Raw genomic sequence first — 18,767 nt, forward strand, 5'->3', positions numbered from 1 at the left:
CCAGGATTTTCCCCAAACCTTCCCACTGTGACACCCCCCCTGTCCCGCTCTGGGTGAGCTCAATCCCAAACCTGGTCCTGATCCTGGTCTCAGTCTCACTCCATGTTTAGACACACTCACAGTTTTGTATTTATTCTCATCCCAGTCCCAAACTCATCTATCCCCAGACCCAATCCCTACCCCAGCCCTAAAGTTAATCACATGTCTAACTTTAACCCCCATCTAAGCTCTAATCCAATCTCAGCCCCAACTCCAATCCCAGCCCCAATTCCAGCCCCTTCCTAAACCCTAAGCCCCAAACCAAATCCCAGGTTCAGCCCTTCTGGGGGTTTGGGGGTGTCTCTGTCCCTGTGACCCCGATGATGTTTGGGTGGGGTCACAGCAGGGCTGAGAGGGACAGAGACCCCCCCGGCCTCCCCAGGTGTGAGAAGGTCGGAGAGCCCCCCCAGCCCCGAGCACCCTCAGCCATGAGGGACACCGAGCCCCTGGTCCCCAGCCCTGCACAGGCATTGCCTGAGGCCAGAGGGAAGGAGACCCCCCGAGCATCCCCCAGCGTGAGGGGACAGAGACCCCTGAGCATCCCCTGGGCTGAGAGAGACAGAGACTGCCCCGAGCACCTCCTGGCACAGGGGTGAGAGGGAGGGAGACCCCCCAGGCATTTCCTGGGTGAAAATTATGGAGACCCCCTGGGGAATGGCCTGGGGTGACAGGGACAGGGAAACCCCCTGGGGAACAGTCTGGGCTGACAGGGAGAGGAAACCCCCCCCCCCCCGCCAAACCCCTCCCAAGCATCCCCCAGTGCGAGAGGCACAGAGACCCCTTGAGCATCCTCTGGGCACTGGACAAAATAAACTTGGCAGAGATCAAATTTGACTCTGCAAAATCACTGTGAAGAATATATAGTCTTCCCACAAGTAACTTGTGATGAAAGTGCAAACAAATCCCAAACATGAATAAACTGACAATCCAAGCAGTGAAGTGGCAATTCCAATATTCATTGCTTCCTGCACAGCTCCAGCTCAGCTGCTGGCAGGTTTCAATAACAGGAAAGTGGAAATTTGGCCCAATACAGATTATTAAAAGGAATGGAAAGCTCTGTGTAGCAGTCACAAAGGTGATAGGGATAAAGAGAAAAATGATTGTCACATTTGGTAAAGCCCCCAAGCCTGGGAATTCAGGACTTATTCGGAAATTTATCTACTTGAGCTGGGCTTCTTCTGGGACTTTTAACTGCCTTGCATTCCTCACCATGGGGTGACTGAACCTTGTCAGTCTCACTGGTAAGATTTGCTCCGTTTCCTCCAGTGATTTTAACAACTTTATAAGGAAAGGCAGCAAATTATTTTCTTTACACTGGCCAGCCATAAAAGCCATTTTCCTCATCATTTCTCCCATAAAGAAAAAAAACTTTTATAAGCTCCATAAGCTCCGCAGGAGGAAGGAGAGACTGTGTCCAAGTTTCCAAGAGTTCTTCCAGAGAGAACCACAACCTCATCAGTGGAGGGAGCCATGCTGTTGTCAAAGGCACTTGGATTCAGAGAACAGCGCCTAAACACACTGTGCAAAAATAATGTCACAGTCTGGTTATGCAAATTGTTAGAGAGATTCCTCTGCCCCAATTAAGGTGCTAACGACACCAAATCCAAAATGGTTTTTATTGAACAGTAAATGTGAGGTAGAGAGATGGAAAGAAAGAGAAAAGATGAGTGACAAGGGACAGAGACCTCCCCTGGAGCAGGGCAAGTGTGATATTGTCCCCTGTGTGTGGGGGTTTTACACCTGAGCCAGTTTGGGTAAGGGGGGTGGTGTTCACCCCCCTGAGCAGGGATTACCCCACTGTTTCAGGTTGCAATGCAAGATGTAACCAAATGCATGTTTTCAATCACCATCTCCATAAACTGTTAGAAACAGGTGGGGCAGTGTTCTTTATCTCTTCCATGACTCAGCCCTGATAACGCCCTCCAGGGGAGATATCTTGGGCTAATGGGCCATTGAGTGTCACTGCAGGACTGATAAAATTCCATTATCCCTTTGTGGGATGCTCCACCCAGGGGGAGGATCCAAGCATTCCTGCCTGGATATAAGCTGAGCCTTGCTACAACCAGGAGCAGCTTGCCTACCGGATTCCCAGAGGACAAGAGCTCCAGAACCACCACTGGACCTCCAGAGGAAGGCCAGACCCTTCTACAGCATCACTGCTTTGACAGAATCACGTTCACCTCTCCAACAGGACTGCAGCCACCATTTAATGGGACTTCAGCCACCACCCTTGAATACAGGGTGTCAGGTTATATCCTGACTCTGTCAGTTTAAGGCAGTGTTTCTGTATCATTGCCTTGATCTTAGTTTTCTTTTAAATTGTAATTCTGGTTTAGACCCTCCCCAGGTTTGCCTTAAACCCAGTGCAAAACTCAATGCACTCATTCCTTGTTTTCTTCCCAAAACAGAATTTCCCATCCCCAAACCTTTGCCAAATGGAAAAGGAGGCTGTGAGGAACAAGAAGGATCCCCAGGACACCCAGGCAGGTGAGAAGGAAATCAGTGCCCCTTTCCCCCTCTCTCCTGCCCCATCTCCCAGCCCAGCATGGCCCCTGGCTGCAGGACAACCCTGCTGCCAACACCATCCTACTGGAGATGCACTGGGGGAATCTCCTTCCCCTGCCCTCTGGCACGGAGGCAAATCCCATCCTCTCCTTGTCTTTCCTCCCCCAGAGAAGAAGCTGAGGATTGGGACCAGGGAGGACAAATCCCCACAGCAGAACCTGCAGGAAGAGGCCGTGATGAGTGACTCCAGGGCACAGGAATCCAACGGGGAGGAAACTCCCCAGAGATTCCATAGGAAGAGGGGCTGCAAACCCAGTCTGGGGTGCTCTGAGGAGGAAAGACCCTCCCTGAGCCAGGAAGGTGGACAGAGCTTCAGCCAGGGCTCAGAGCTGGTGGTCCATGAGCAGCTTAATGATGGAGAGAAGCGCTACAAGTGCTTGGAGTGTGGGAAGAGCTTCAGGCAGAGGAGCACCCTGATCAGCCACCAACGCATCCACACCGGGAAATGGCCCTGCGAGTGTGGGGAGTGTGGGAAGGGCTTCAGCTACAGGTCAGAACTCATCAGGCACCAACGCATCCACACTGGGGAGAGGCCCTACAAGTGCCCAACCTGTGGGAAGAGGTTTCAGAGCAGCTCCAATCTCCTCCTGCATGAGCGGATTCACACGGATGAGAGGCCCTTCCGCTGCCCTGAGTGCGGGAAGGGCTTCAAGCAAAACTCCCACCTCATCACCCACCAATGCATCCACACTGGGGAGAGGCCCTACGAGTGTCCCCAGTGTGGGAAGAGCTTCACCCATAGCTCTAACATGACAAGACACCAACAGAGGTGCCACTAAGGGAAGCCCTGCGAGTGCCCCAGCTGCAGGAGGAGCTCTGTGAAGTGCTCCAGCTTCATCCCCAATGGAGGTCTAACGTTGGGAAGAGCGCAGGTGATCCATGTTCCCTATGATCCATGCTGGGAAGACAACTGCCCCAATATCTTCCCCTGTCAATGACATGGTGTAGAACTGAAGAACATGAGGGTCTTTCCATGGTCCTGTCATTACATTCATTCTCACCTCAGGTTATTGCCAGGGGCAGGAAAGGGACTCTCTCTCTCCCTGAGAAGAAGGGTGTCCTTTCCAGGTGGGGGAAATATGTTGCTGGGAAGAGCCAGTGAGTTGTGTTTTAGTTTTCTCTGTAAACAGTTTTATTTATCCCTTCTGTGATCAATAGTTTTTCTGTTCCATTTGTTCCTTATCTCGTTGCTGTTCCCAATAAATTGTTCTTATCCCAGCCCGGGATCATTGCCTTTTGTGCTTTCCATGGAAGGCGGGAGGGCAGCGAGGGCAGCGTGGTTTTAGCAGGAGCAGGAAATTGGGGTATTCCATTCCTGAACCCCGGCCCATGGAAATCGAGCATCCCAGCTGGTCCCAGCCCTGGTGGCCATGGCAACAGCCTTGGGAGCGGGTCCCTGGCTGGGGCTGTGGGAACCTCTTCCCTCTGGTGCCCAGGGACAGGAGTGGAGGGAACGGCTGCAGCTGAGTCGGGGCAGGCTCAGGTTGGATGTCAGGAAAAGGTTTTTGCCCAGAGGCTGCTGGGGCCCTGCCCAGGCTCCCCAGGGAAGGGTCCCAGCTCCAGGGCTCTCTGAGCTCCAGCAGCGTTTGGACAGTGCTGCCCAGGCCCAGGCTGGCATTGTTGGGGTGTCCTGTGCAGGGCCAGCAGTTGGACTGGAGGATCCTGATGGGTCCCTCCCAGCTCAGCCAATTCTGTGGTTCTGGGATCCCGTGAGCCTGGGGATGGGGCTGGGAATGGTTGCCATGGCAACCAGCTGTGGCTGCAGGCCTGAGCTGGTGTCCATGGCAACCACCCCGGCATGGGGTCTCCATGGAGCTGCCAAGGGACTGAGCACAGCAACAGGGGGCTGGTGATGGTTGCCATGGAAATGGACCATAGCAACAGGGGGCTGGTGATCATTGCCTGCTAAGGATCAGATTTGTCACAGGCCTTCCGAGGTGTTCCATGGGGACTTTCCAAGAGTCTCCAGGCTGTTCCAGAGCTGGAATGTCACGGGCACAGACAGGGGCTCCATGGAGATCTCCCAGGGCTTTCTGGGGATGGTAAAGAGCCCTGTGGGCCGAGGCAGTCACAGCCATTCCATGGTGACAACCCAGGGGACCTTGGGCCGCAAAGGCACCAATCTGTCACAGGCACTCATGGGGGCTCCACGGTGACATCCCAGGAGTCCCCAGGCTGCCAAAGGGCCAGGATGTCCCAGACACTCACAGGGGTTCCTGTTACGGGCACAGTGGGAGCTTCAGGCAAAACCTTTATTTCTTTTTTGGAGAAACTCCTGCTGAGACATGAGATGGAGAAATTACATCCTGCAGGCACCATGGATCCTCAAACCCCTGCAGGGCCCCTAGACTTCTAAAATTCCTTCTGAGAGAGGAGACTGGGAGCGGTTGGATCCAATCCCAGCCCCAGACTTTGTCAAAGGTGTTAAAGATTAGACACATGGAATTGAACTTTAATGCAATTTTCCCCCAAGGATTAAAGATTGAATACCAGATAAATTTATATAAATACAGCTCTGATTTATTCTGATCATGATTAGACAGAATGGTTCATTCCCACCACAAAGTAAATGACAAAAGGGAGTTGTTGTTGCAGCCTGAGGTGGTCTGCACACAACCTTCCCCGAGAGTTTCTTGTGCCAATGGGTAGGAACCATGAGAGCACCAGCACATAGACACAGACACAGACAAACACACACACAGACACACAGACACACACACAGACACACACACAGACACACACACACACACACAGAGAAATGCTGAAAGTGTCCAGGGGCCAAAGACAAAGACAAAGGAGAGTCCAGGGTACAAATACAGGGAAAGAGGGTGCAGAGTAGAGCACCGGGGATCCAATGCTCTGAGGGTTCAGGGGCGGTACACATGGAAGGGATCAATAGTAAATGCCAGTGTGGATGGGCAGGGTTACACACCAGTGGGAAAACAGGGAAGGGAGGACTCACCAGAACATGAACATATAAGGGTTAAAGGGGTAGAGAAGTCCAAGGGAGAGTATAGAACTGGGACAAATTAACATAGTGCTGCAGAACACCATGGGGAAGCCTGTTTCCTCACCCTGAGCTTTGAGGAATGCCCAGAGCCTACAGTATGTCTCTCCAGGGCATTTCTGCTGGCTTTTCCCTGGTAGGCTCACAGGTTTCCACAGTTGTGCAGTGTCACAATGATCTCCTTGGTTCTGCAGCCATGCTGTGACTGCTGTGTAACAATGGACCTGTGATACCATGAGGCTCCATAGTGTCACCATGGTCCCTTTGGTTCCACAAGGCTCTGCTGGGACATGATGGACCCTTGGTTCCATGAGGGGCCTGGGCTCCCACAGCCCCTCACAGGGCCTTAAGGCCTCTCCAAGTTCCCCATGGCCCCTCATGGCCTCTCAAGGCCCTACATGGCCCCTCATGACGGATGGCCCCTCACAGCCACTCACAGCCCCTCTCAGCCTCAGGCCTGGGGCTCCACCCAAGGCAGGAGAACAGGTTGGGCCCTACTTGTTCTCCTTTCATTTCAGTCCCTTCATGGCCACGAGTGCAGAAAGGCTGAAATGGAGCCTTTCCCCAGCGTTTCCCTCGGGGTTAATTGCGGGCTGAAGCTCTGTGCTGGCGCTGGCCCCAGCGCCACCATCCCTGCAGCCACCAGGCCTTTGCTGTCCCCCCCGTGTCCGTTCCCTGTCCCCGAGTCCCACCCGGCTCTGGCAGCAGCAGCAGCTGCAGTGCAGGGGACGCCGGCCCGGCCCAGCCAGGGCTCCCGGCCAGGAGCAGCAGCAGTGCCGGCCCCTTCCCACCTGCTCCTGCCTCGGCTCCCAAGGGCTTTTTCCAGCTCAGTTTTGGAGCAGAGCAACCAGCACCCACACACAGCCCTGACTGCTCAGGCCCGCCTGTGCTGCCCTGAGCCAGCCCTCAGAGGAAGAAAGGATTGGGTTCCAGCACTGTTTCCAGCTCTGTTTGACTCACCCTGAGGTGACAGGAGGAGGCTGCTGGTGCCTTTGCCTTGGGAATTGCAGATCATGGCTGCTCTTGGCCCTCTTCTGCTTGCAACCTGAATTTTATCAATAAAAATGCAAGTGCCTCTTTCAGTTGGTGCTACCCACGGTGCTTTCATGACAGTGAAGTCAGTATTTTTGTCACAGGCATAAAGATCAGCAGATACTGAAATGCTCACCAGCCCCTGAACACTAAGATGAGGGGAATTAAAGCCACACAGGCCACATTTGCAGCGCTCAAACACAGCCCTGTTGCTGGTGTTGTTGAAATAGAATAAGCTGACAGAGGCTGTCACAGAATTTGCCTCCGCAATGTGGAATTAAATAAAAAAATCCACCAGGAGAAACAGAAACCAGAACTTCTCAACTCACTTCATTGCTCCTTCCCAGCAGCAGGAAGCGCGGATGCCCAGAGGTGTTTTGCACTGCTGCTGCCCCCAGTTTGAACCCAGGCTCTGCCCAGGCCCAGCGGGAACCTGAGCCCAGGCCAGGGAGCTCAGCACACACAGGGCCAGGCCCAGAGCCCCGGGCACGGCCGCCCATTGCGGGGCAGCGGCGCAGACGGAATGTCCTGCGGCCCAAACCTCCTGCTCCTGCCACACGGCGCCAGCCTTCTCCCCCTCCTCCTCCTCTTCCAGCACGGCACATATTCCAGCTTGGAGGAGGCTTCCCCAGAGAGGGATCCAGCTCCTGTGCCAGCCTGAGTGTCCCTGCAGAGGAACAGGGCATCTTTCAGCCACTTCCACAAGCTCACGCTTCTCACTTCATAGGGAATCTGGGATGCAAATGGCCTTGCTAAGAAAGCCAAAAGACAAGGGAATGGATTAGTAATTATTAGAAAAATTTACCCTTCTTCCAGGCAAGGTTCACCTGGTCATTCCCTGCATTTCTCCTTTTCAGATTGTTTCAGTCAGCTACTCTGAGAGGTCCATCTTGTTCTGGTGCTTATCATGAACTGATTGTGCTCTTGATTTATGCACCAAGGCACCAGATGTGGAATCATCCACACTGAATTCAGAAACAAACTCCCTCTGTCAGAGCATTTTCACATTCCAGATAATTTTCAAGATGTCCAGTGACAGGTTGGAATGATCATCACACAACTCTCCACTTGTGGCTGCAGGCTCTGGAGATTCTTTCTCTGCATTCAGCCAGGCTTTTATTCCCTAACAATTCTTTGTACCACCTCCTATTTTCTTAGCCTGGAACAGTAACAATGAAAACCTTACCCATAGCACAACTCCCCACTCCACCAGGAAAAGAAAGGACAAGTTGTCAAGTCCTCAAAACTTTTGTCCTGCTTTGCTGCAAGAGTCCTGCTGCAGGCACAGTGTGGAAAGCCAAGAGAAGCCACAGTTGGTGCCACATCTTGTGACAGGAGCTCAACCTCATTCTCCAGGAAAGGTTTTTGAAAAGAGCAGACAGGATCAAAGAGAAGATTCCTGGAAAACTGAACCAGCTTTCCAGATGTGAAATGAAAATGGAAAGAAATCATCTGAAATGTTTTCCTCAGTTTATTTCTGTGATCCCCTTTTCCATCTTGCACTACTTCTCCATGCCATGAATTCCAAATGCATCTCACCTCTAAGATCAATGACTTAGCGAGTTTTAGACACTCTAAAATACCATGAGCTGCACAGTTTCCATTCCCGTTTTTGTTGGAAAGCAACACCGGAGACACAAGTGCAGCGCTTGGAATCCTGCAGGCAGGGAATGTGCCCCGGCAGTGTGTGACCCTCAGCAGGGACAATGCTCAGCAATCCTGCAGGCAGGGAATGTGCCCCAGCAGTGTGTGACCCTCAGCAGGGACAATGCTCAGCAATGCTGCAGGCGGGGAATGTGCCCCGGCAGTGTGTGACCCTCAGCAGGGACAATGCTCAGCAATGCTGCAGGCAGGGAATGTGCCCCGGCAGTGTGTGACCCTCAGCAGGGACAATGCTCAGCAGCGTTGCTGTGCTCGGTCTCCATGGAACCATGCCAGGAGCAGCTGCTGAGCTCAGAAGCCATCACAGCCCCCACCCTGCCCATAGCCCCTTGGCAGGGTGGGCTCCTGCCCTGGCTCTGTATGCCAGGAGCCGGCAGCGCTGGGTGCAGGGAGCCCAGGGAGGGCACAGAAACGCTGGGTGAGAAATGCTGGGGCACAGCGAGATGGGCGAGTGCAGCCGGCCAGGGCAGAGGAGCAGCACGCACAGGGGGCACAGCCTGCAGGACACATGGCCAGGGGGAGGAAACAACAAACTGCTCAGGAGGGTGGAGAACAAACTTTTAGCTGCAAACTTCAGAGAATGAGGTACTTGGAAAATCTGAAGCAACATGGAATTACAGTAAATCACTTCATAAAGCACTGACTTAGCAAACTCTAACCTGTCCAATTGAAAGTTAACCAGATTTTGAGAAGAGGAAGTCAGGAGAAGAGAGAGAGGGAGAGAGAGATCCACAGTCAGTCTTGGATCTCAGCTGCTGTGAGCTCCAGGGCCGTGGGACGTGTCAGTGTCACACCCGTGTCACAGCCTGACCTGCTCTGGTCCCTCTCCCAGGTGGGGTTTTTGGGGTGCCAGGGGCTTGGCAGCCACTTTGGGGCTGGGCCAGAGGCTGCAGTGGCTGGGGTGTGGCAGTGACCACCCCACCTATGCAGAACTCTCCCTGCCCCAAACACACACTGGAGATGTCTGGGGTCGTTCATCATTTCTCTGCTCTCCAGCACCAAGGCAACGGACTCTGGATACAGCTCTGAGCTCGTGCCCAAGGCAACCACCTCTGGCAATGGGGGCCCATGGAGCTGCTCTCAGGAAACCCCCAGGAGCTGGGGAGTGCCCAAAAACCATCTCAGAAATGTGAGATACCTCAAAATCTCTTCAGGAATGTGGATTATTAAAAAAACTCACTCAGTAATGGGCTCCCCTTCCCTTCATCATCTCCAAACTTTGGCTGTCTCATTCCAGACCCCAGCCCACCTCCCCAATCCCAACCTCAACACATCCCACCACTTCTGGACATCAACGCCCCCTTCCCAAGCCATATTTCCCCCATTTTCCACCTCCCAAACCACATCCCACCCATCCTGCCCCACCTAATGCCCATGTCAAGCCTCCTGATTTGAAGCCTACTTTGCTCAATCCCCTTCCAACCCCATTCCACACCAAAGAGCTGTGGAATACAGGAATTTTGGAGTGGGATTGAGTAGTTTTCAGCGGCATTGAGGTGACAGATTGAACCCTCTTGTCTCTTTCAGTGCCAAGAAAGGGAAACAAGTACACCAAATACCCCCAAAACCCCCAAATTCTCCCAGTTATCTCCCTGAATCCCAGATTCCCCTGAAACACAAGTAAAAAGTGAAGCTTTAGATGTCTTTGATTAATTTATTGATTTTTACCCCAATTTTCTCTGTTTTAAAGGGATGAAGATGAATAAAAAAAAAAATTAGGTCCAAAACAAAAGAATAACCAGCCCAGTGTCTTCCCAACATGGATCACAGGGAATGTGGATCGCCAGGGCTCTGACCAACATGGGTCCTCCCATGGGGGATGAAGCTGGAGGAATGCATGAAGCTTCTTCTGCAGTTGGGGCACTCACAGGACTGCCCTTACCGGTGACTCTTTTGGTGTCAGGTAAAGAACAAGCACTGTGAGAAGCTCTTCCCACACTGGGGACACTGGCAGGACCTCTCCCCGGTGTGGATGCGCCGGTGCCTGATGAGGGTAAAGTTGTTCTTGAAGTCCTTCCCGCAGTCAGGACAGCAAAAGGGCCTCTCCTCTGTGTGAATGCGCTGGTGCAGGAGGAGATCGGAGCTGGTGTGAAACCTCTTCTGACACTGTGGACACTCGTAGGGCCTCTCCCCAGTGTGGATGCGTTGGTGGGTGACGAGGGCGGAGCTGCAGCTGAAGCCCTTCCCACATTCCCCACACTTGTAGGGCCATTCCCCGGCGTGGATCATCTGGTGGCTGATCAGGTCGGAGCTCCATCTGAAGCTCTTCCCACGCTCCAAGCTGTTGCAGAATGGCTCTCAAGTTCAAACTTCCTTTAGGTCCCTGTTCGGGCAGCCATTTGTTGCAGAATGAAGCTTTTGTCGGGGATGAGCCTTTTGTCGGTGAGGGGAGACTCGGGCACTCAATATGAGTGATAAGCAAGTTCCGTTTATTGAAGAGAGCATTAGACACTTATACAGCAAGTAATAAGCTTATGAATATTCTGTAAGCCAAGCGATCTATTGGTTAAACTATATCATCAACTCTTCCTCATACCTTTGGGCCTACATTCCCTATTTCCCATGTCTCTCTGTCCACTTGTTATCATACCCAGCTAGGCCCAAGGACACGCTATCTTGCAGTGGCAAAACTCAAACTAGCTGTGTTCGGTACTTTCTCAGCTCCAGTACCAGTTCGGTACTCCTCAGCTCCATTCGGCTAACAAGCGAATGTCTGCCTGGCCTCTGTCATGTAGCCATTTCTCCACACTTACCAGTGAGCATTTTCAGTTCTGCCACCCATGTTTAGAGCAAATTTTCTGTGACTCACTGCACCAGGTCAGTCCAAAGAAGATCATTAGGAAGTATCCAGCCGTATTTTCTCTTCTTCCTTCTGTGTACATGCTGCTTTTTTGAGCACTCTGGCTTTCTGAGCTCCCTCACATGTCTTGATCCTTTTCTGGATAACCAGAGGGATATCAGGATTAAATCCTGTCTCAGCTCTGAGGTCTGGCTTTTGAAGAACCCCAGTCATCCTCTCCTACTCATCTCATCCTGGTCTTGGTGGAAATATTATGCCTTCATGGGATTGTTATTCAGCTTTGGGGCATTCTGGCACTGCTGTTCAGTGGAAGATTTTGAGACTTTGAAAGGTTTCCTGATGTGGCAATGACAATCCTCAATCCTAATGCTTGATGGGGGTTGCAGTTGCCTCAGCTGTAAAACCTCCTGAAAAACATTGTTTGCTCTTTTCTCCTTGACTTTTCCTTGACTGTTTTCATCAACAGATTAGGAGGTTTGGGGATATCTTTTCAAAGGGAACTTCAATTAATCTCCTGTCTGGCATTTCAAAGGGGAACAGTGGTTTGGTTTTTTTTAACCAGCATCTGCTTACCATCCAATTAGCTAACTGCCTTTAATTAACCATAATACATTCCAGGAGAGCAAAATAACAAGGGAACAAAATCAAGTGGTGACAACTCTGTGACTGAACCTGGACTTCCCCTTTCCCAGGTGCAGGATTGTGAATAACCCTTTGCTGGCCACTTTGAGCTCTGCCATGCAGTGCCTTGGGTTTCTGGGGAGGGAAAAGCATCCAGTCCCTCACCTCCAGGTTCACATCTGCAAATCCAGAGGCCATTTCTGTCCAGTGGATATTTCTGTCCAGGGGATTTGCACACTGGATGCTCCATAGGATTCTGGTTGTAAGCTTTCCTCAAAAACATGGTGAGATGAGGTGTGCAGGACTCATTTCTTCAGAAGGGCAGGAGAAACCTCTGAAGGCCTCCCCTAAAGGGCCTCCTTACCCAGCAGTCTGACACAGATTTGCTTCTGAAGAGCTTTGTAATTTGTCCTTATTATGTTCTATGTGTGATTTAATGAAAGCCTTTTTCTCTACTGTAATTGAGCTCTTAATCTCATCTGAAAAGCAAAGCACAATCCCTTCAGAGATGGTGTTTGAGTAACAGCCTGTTTGTGTTTCCTCTGCTGTGGTGCTGCTCATGGAGCTGCTCACTCCTGATTTAAGAACAGAAAATAAACAGATTTCTCTGAGTCAAAAATACATCAGTGATGGCATATAGAGTAGGTTTGAATAAAAACCTCTTTTTTCTATTGGGCAAGAGATCTTCCAAGCAAGATCTTTCCTGGTTCTGCAAAGAATATGAAGGAGTGAGTTTTCCTTAGTGAGCCCCTGAGGCTTCATGCAGGTGATGCTCAGAAAATGGCACATGGGCATGGCAGCTGTCAGCAAAACAATTGGCTCTGGGCAGGTAAAAGTTGGCAGGAGGTAAGAGTGGAAAGTCAAAACCACAGGATGCTGAAAAACTTGTAAGAGGAATAACGACTTCAGTGAAAATCCCTCATCTTAAAGCTTCAAAACACATTTTTACAAAAATCCACAAAGGTGTTCTTATTTTGATCAGTCTGATCTTCCTAAATAGCATTTTACAATCAGAATTAGGATTTGAGAGACACTAAAGGAGGCTCAGCAGAGGATTTTTCATTGTGACCTTTGTATATCTTTTTTACTGTGCTGTAGTTTGGAAGGAGGCCCCAAGCTCCAGCTTCAGCCTGGGGAGATCCTGTTGACCTAAACACTCCCTAAAGCTGCTGTGGGACTGACCCAGAACCAGAATTTGTATGGAACTGGGTATAATACTTCCCACTAGAAAACACTTGCAGCTTGATGGTGATCCACAGTTCCCAGTTCAGACCACAGGCAGTGCCAGTAGTGACCAGTTTGCTGCCTGCTCTGTGCAGAGCTGGCGGCTGTGAGTGGCAGAGCTGTGGGGTGAACAGGCTGGTGGCTTTTTGGGGCACACAGAGCCTTCCATATCTACTGCTTTGTCCCCACTAAAGGGTGGATTTTCTTAGAGAAATACCTGGAGAGTGGGAAGGATGAAGAACAAATCATTCCCTGCCAGTGGATGCTGTGCTTGTTGCAAACATGAGTTACATCTGGTAGGAGTCCTTGCTGCCAACCCTCAGGGATTCCAGGCTGAGATCAGCTCAGCTCTGTCATTTGCCAGGGAGTGAGGATCAGACTCCACCACACCTCCAGAGCTGGGGATGAGTGGGTTGAATCACATCCAGAGCCAGGATGAAGAATGGGCTGTGTTTTGTCTTGCCATGCACAGCAGATATCCTAATTTAAAGCTGTGCTGTCTTCCCAGATTCTGCTTCTTCCTCTGAGAAGACCCATCCATTTTGATCCTGTTCCTTTCCACCCATCCCTCTAAAGATCTCCATTACTGGAGTAATTGGCACTATTGGATCAACTTTAGATGTGATGAGCAGTGGATTTTTGTAGTCAACATGCCAATTTAAGTGCCACCAATAAAAGATCGATTACTTCTTTCCTGGAGAAGAAATTAAGGTAAAATTTTTCAATGTAATGGGCTGAGTGTACAAAGCTAAAGAGGTAGAAGATTTAAATGAGACTGTCTCCTGAGAGGATGTGTTTTTAATGTAAAATAACAAAACCAACCCAAACAGTGAGAGAGCATCACTTGAGCTGCACCTCTGTCAGTAAGGGATGGATCCCTCCTGCTCTTTCTCCTGCCTGGGGCACCTGTGTGGGGCTGGTTGTCCCTGTCATTTACCTTTTGATTGCACAACCATTTCTTAGAAAACAGTCGGCTCTTCAGACTCTCCTGGGCATTCAAGTGAGTCCAGGAGATGTGGGGGTGAGCTGATAAGTGGGTTTGGATGGTCCTGGCTGTTAGGTGTTGCTATGTTTCCTGATGCTGGTCTCCAAAGCAATCCCTGGCACGCTGCTTTTGTGGAAGGCAGACCAGCTCTGTGCTTGAAATTACCTGTTCTGGGGAAATGCAATGAATTTTCTGCTAGGAACTGCATGTAAGCAGAGATGGAGCCTGAATTAGGGATCTGCCCTTGTGGGGATCCCTTATACTGACACAAAGCTCTCTGTGCCTCTCCAGAGGGCTGTCACCCTACAGAAACATGTCACTTCAGGGCAGGGAGGGGGATTTGACATCACAAAACATTGAGGGAAAAACATCGAGGCAAATTCTACTTTTCTGGTCAGGAAAACCAGGGTGTGTGCCTGCTGTGTTCCACGAGCAGCAAATCAATTGCTGAGGGATTTCTGCTGGGAGATTTGTGCTTCATGAAATTCCTGCCAGTGGCAGAGGGCTGGGGAGCTGGAAACGATAGCGCTGTCTTCCTCCCCTCTGCTGCTTTAATTGTCTGTAATGATTTAATAAGCAGCACTATTCTTCCCTGCAGCAAACACAGGTGGCATTTTATTACCTTTATTAGGGCCCCTGTTTGGAATTTCTTTGCTGTATTTCCTTCTTTGCAGGCTTGTTCCAAAACTTGGAGAGGTCAGTGTAAGAACTGGACTTTGTGCTGTCAATATTCTGAGTGTTGAGCCAGCACCAAATCCATGCAATTTTATGGGAAAGAAATAATAAGGACAAATGACATGATTTAAACAAGGAAATGCTCTTGGCTTTGGCTTTTTATGTGCACACCAGGAGAGAAAGAGCAAAGCAGGTACAAGCTCCCAGTACTTACAGAAGAATAAATGGAAATAACTTCCCGTTTAGGCTGAGAATCAGGAGAAAATTTATACTCATCAGAAGGGTGTTGAAGTGGAGCAGCTGCCTAGGGACAGCAGACAGGTGGAGAAGGGAAACCCCAAATTAAAGTCTTTTAATGTGGAGTTTTTTTGATGTTGGGGTCTTTAGAAGCAGATTTTGTGAGTCCCATGGGCAATGGAGGTGACTTCCCAGGGGAGCATCCCTGTCCCATGCCTGGGATCTGCTGCCCTGGTCCCACAGAGTGATTTGGGTTGTACCTGATGGCTCAGCAGAGCTTGGGGAAATGCCTCAATGTTGGTTGGATTTGAATGGCATTTGGGTCAAATCGAGTTTGTCCTCTGAGGGATGGAGTCTTGACCTCTCACAGGTTTTGCTTGAGTATTTCTTTAATCTGTCCCCCAAAACCCCCCAGCAGATCCCCTTCTCCTGCCACTCTGTGTCTCCCATAGCTGTGATCCTTGCATTGAACCACTCAAAGCAGTAATTTCTTCCCAAAGAGTAGATGTAATTCCATTTTTTGGGTGAAAAAAAATAAGTTGTAGTGGACCAAAGGAGCTTCAAGCTGATCTCTATTTGCTGCCAATGACTGAATTAAATGCACAGGGTTCCTATCAGCTCTGCCAGACAAAACATTGTATTTGGGTTATTGGGGGTTTTGTCAGAAATCTTTGTAGCATGAATAGTTCATGGACTTATCTCTGCTGGCTTCAGCCATTCCTGCTGTCCATCATATCTTGCTATTATAAGGCAGCTCTTTTCATTATGTTGCCTTTTAATTCAGATATCTAGCCTTTTTCTACTTCTAGTCCCACTTTTCAGTAGGACAAACATTTTCAAATTATTAGTGAGTGTATTCAGTGGTGGCAACACAAGTGAAGGCAAGGAGCTGGCAGGTGATAATTTATGAAACTTTCTATAATGGGAAAAAACTCAGCATTCAATTTCCATCTCCTTAGAAATCTCTATTTCTTTTCTTATCTCTTGTGCTCTTTGTGGCTGGTCTGAGCTTAGTGCTTGGAAATGCAATTATATGGATTCCAATTCTTTTGAGAGAGAATAATCTTGTACACAAAGCCAAATAAATTTAACTTTTCAATATTAGAGCAGTTTGACATCCAGGTTGGGGAGCTGGCAGTGGTTAGTGCCTGGCCAGCCTCAGAACACAGAGTTTGTCTGATTTAGGTGAAATTTCATTCATTGGAGACAAAGTAAAATTGCCTCTTATTTGCTCAGCACTAAAAATCCATCTGAAGCTGATTGCCAAGTGATGGGAATAACTCCTGCAATGGCACCATGAAATGAGAGACGGAGAGAGGAATATTAAAAAATGGCATTTCCAACCATGTGCAGGCCCTGATGTCCTGCTGTTGGCTTGGTGCTGTCAAAGGGGCTGATTTTGATGGTTTTAGAGGCACTAACCTGGGCAGTGAAATGCACCTCAGGCAGCAATTCCTTCTCTGGTGTCTGCAAGTGCCTTTATCTCCCTTCGTGCTCCTCAGAACTGAAATCCTGCACAGACCGAGTGAATCTGAGGCTTTGGGAAGGCCCAGTGGTGACAGATTTTGGTGAGATTTGAGTCAGGAGATGGAAGCAGCAGCTGAAGGGGCTGTAATCTTCATCCTTGGGCTCTCCTGCAGGCTGATGCGGTGTGAAGGAGGCAGGGATTCCATAAAGCAGCTTCTGTAGCTCCTGGGGGGAAAAAACCCAAGTTTTTTAATTTGTTAGAGTTTCAGGCTGTGCTGCACCTCAGGGCCAGACTCTGCCCCTCTCTGCTCCAGCTGGTGCTTCCCAGCTGTCCTCTGTGGTTTTTATTTGCAAACCACCTCCCTGCTTTCACTTTGCTTTAAAAAATTCAGCACCACGTTTGTGGCTGAACAGGTCCCAGAGCCGGGGAGAATGGTTTGAGATGCAATTTGCATCACAGAGTTGTTACAGCAGGGAAATTGTCCCATCCCTCCTGTGCCTGGAGCTGCTAATCTTGTTCTGAACATTGAAAACCTCTTCAGCTTCTCTCATTATACTTAAATTTGATTACTGCTTTGATTTCACACCTCTTTCATGCAGGCTTTTCCTCTCTCCTTGGCTGGAATTCTCTGAAAAGATAAATTTTATCAAGCCTTGGGAAAGTTCCTGTCATCTATCTCTGCTCCTAATGCTGCTTTTAATTATCTTGGGAACCTGAGCATGAGGGAAACTGGGAGGAGTTTAGTGAGAAGAAAAGGAAGGCACAGAGGCCAAAGTGTAAATGCAGAGTCTGGGTCACCAGAGTCTGCAGTGTTGTGGGGATCTGGGCCGTGCAAACTGATGTTTTTCTCTGTGAATGGCTGATTCCTTCTGTATCTCCTCCTGAAATTCCTGTGCACCGGGGCTGGTGCTGGAACTGCAGCCACACGAACTCCCCATGGAGCTGTGTGGGACACAGAGGGAATCATTTATTTGCTGTTTTTGATGAAAAGTTGTGACATGAACCTCAGTGTCAGGGAGGTGACATGTTAACGCTGCTGCTGTCAGACAGTGCCCACACACTGTGTCTGGAGACAGCTCAGGAGAAGATGAAGAAAAACCAGGATTAAATCCCATGTGCCACTGAACTCTATCAGAGATAAACTGCTTGAAGTCTGTGAAGTGACTGGGGAGAGCTGGATGAAAGGGACAGCTCTGAGAAGTGTGTGGTACGTCAGTGATGTCCTAACACTCATCTTTGCACAGAGATGAAAAAGTATCAGTTTGCATGGCCTGAATGTCTGGGTGTGGAAACTGTGTGTTGCACAAGCTGTGCTGAGCTCATCTGGCTCTGAAATATCATCTCTGCACCTTAGCCAGGAACAGCAGCAGAGTTCTGAACAGATTAATAAAAATCAGTCATAACCCAGAGGCAAACCTTGGCAATACACATCTGTGGCAGGTGAGGAGACCAAAAGCTTTCATTATTGTTCAATAAAAAAATCCTCTCTCTTGGCATTAAAATGCTTTAGTTTCAGCTCTGCCCCAGACTATCAATGTCAAGTGTTTCTCTGGCTGTTGGGGGAAGGTTCTCCCCCATAGATCTCTGCAGATTGGTGCTAATTAAAGATGTTCTGTCAGGTTCAGATGTTTTGGTGCCTGACCAGGGAGTGCAGAACAGGGATTACAAGTGCTGACATTTACTGTACTAGAAAGTCCAAGGGATAAATTTGTGCCAATTATCACCTTTATCTAGGAGGATCAATTCCTGTTGTGCTTGTACCAGAGTCTGGGCACAGATGGGGTTTCCAAGGGAAATCTTGGTCCATGTAGGGCTGGGGCTCCCTCCAGGCTGGTCCAGCCCCTCAGGGTGCTCAGGAACAGGGGTTCCCAACAGCCCAGTGCACCCTCCTTAGCCCTGGGGCTCCCAAGGGCAGAGCCGTGGCTGAGGCTCTGCAGGAGCAGGCAGGCTCAGCTCTGCTCCAACATGGGATCCCATGGGACAGGGCACGCTGGGATTTGCCCCTGCAGCTACCAGGTGTGTCCAGAGAAACTGCAGGGAGGGGGTGACCTCTGTCAGTGGGACCCCTCTGTGCACAGGTGCCCCCACTCCTGGGGTGGCTGTGCCAGCTCCCTCAGAGACCTCCAGCCCTGAGAACCTAGAGCAAGTGGAAACCACAACTTTGCAAATGCTGCCTGTGCCCAATGCAAATGGTAAGAGAACGGAGTTGTGAAAAAAAAAAAATTGTTTATTACAGAAGAACATCAACAACAATACAGAACACTTTAACAATGTAAGAATATTTGTAACAACAACAATCCGTAGAACGTATATACATAAGAACCTATCTAGCTAAAATATATGAAATGCATTTGTAGAAGATAAAAAAACTCTAAAAGTCTTAAGTCCCAAATCCTATTCCTAAAGACAAAAACCTGTAGAACATATGTGCAAAAGGGTGGCATCTCTGTCT

This window comes from Melozone crissalis, unplaced genomic scaffold (genome assembly GCF_028551555.1).
Source record: "Melozone crissalis strain CALT ecotype California unplaced genomic scaffold, PUWL_Pcris_2 ptg000079l_1, whole genome shotgun sequence".
Lineage (NCBI taxonomy): Eukaryota > Metazoa > Chordata > Aves > Passeriformes > Passerellidae > Melozone > Melozone crissalis.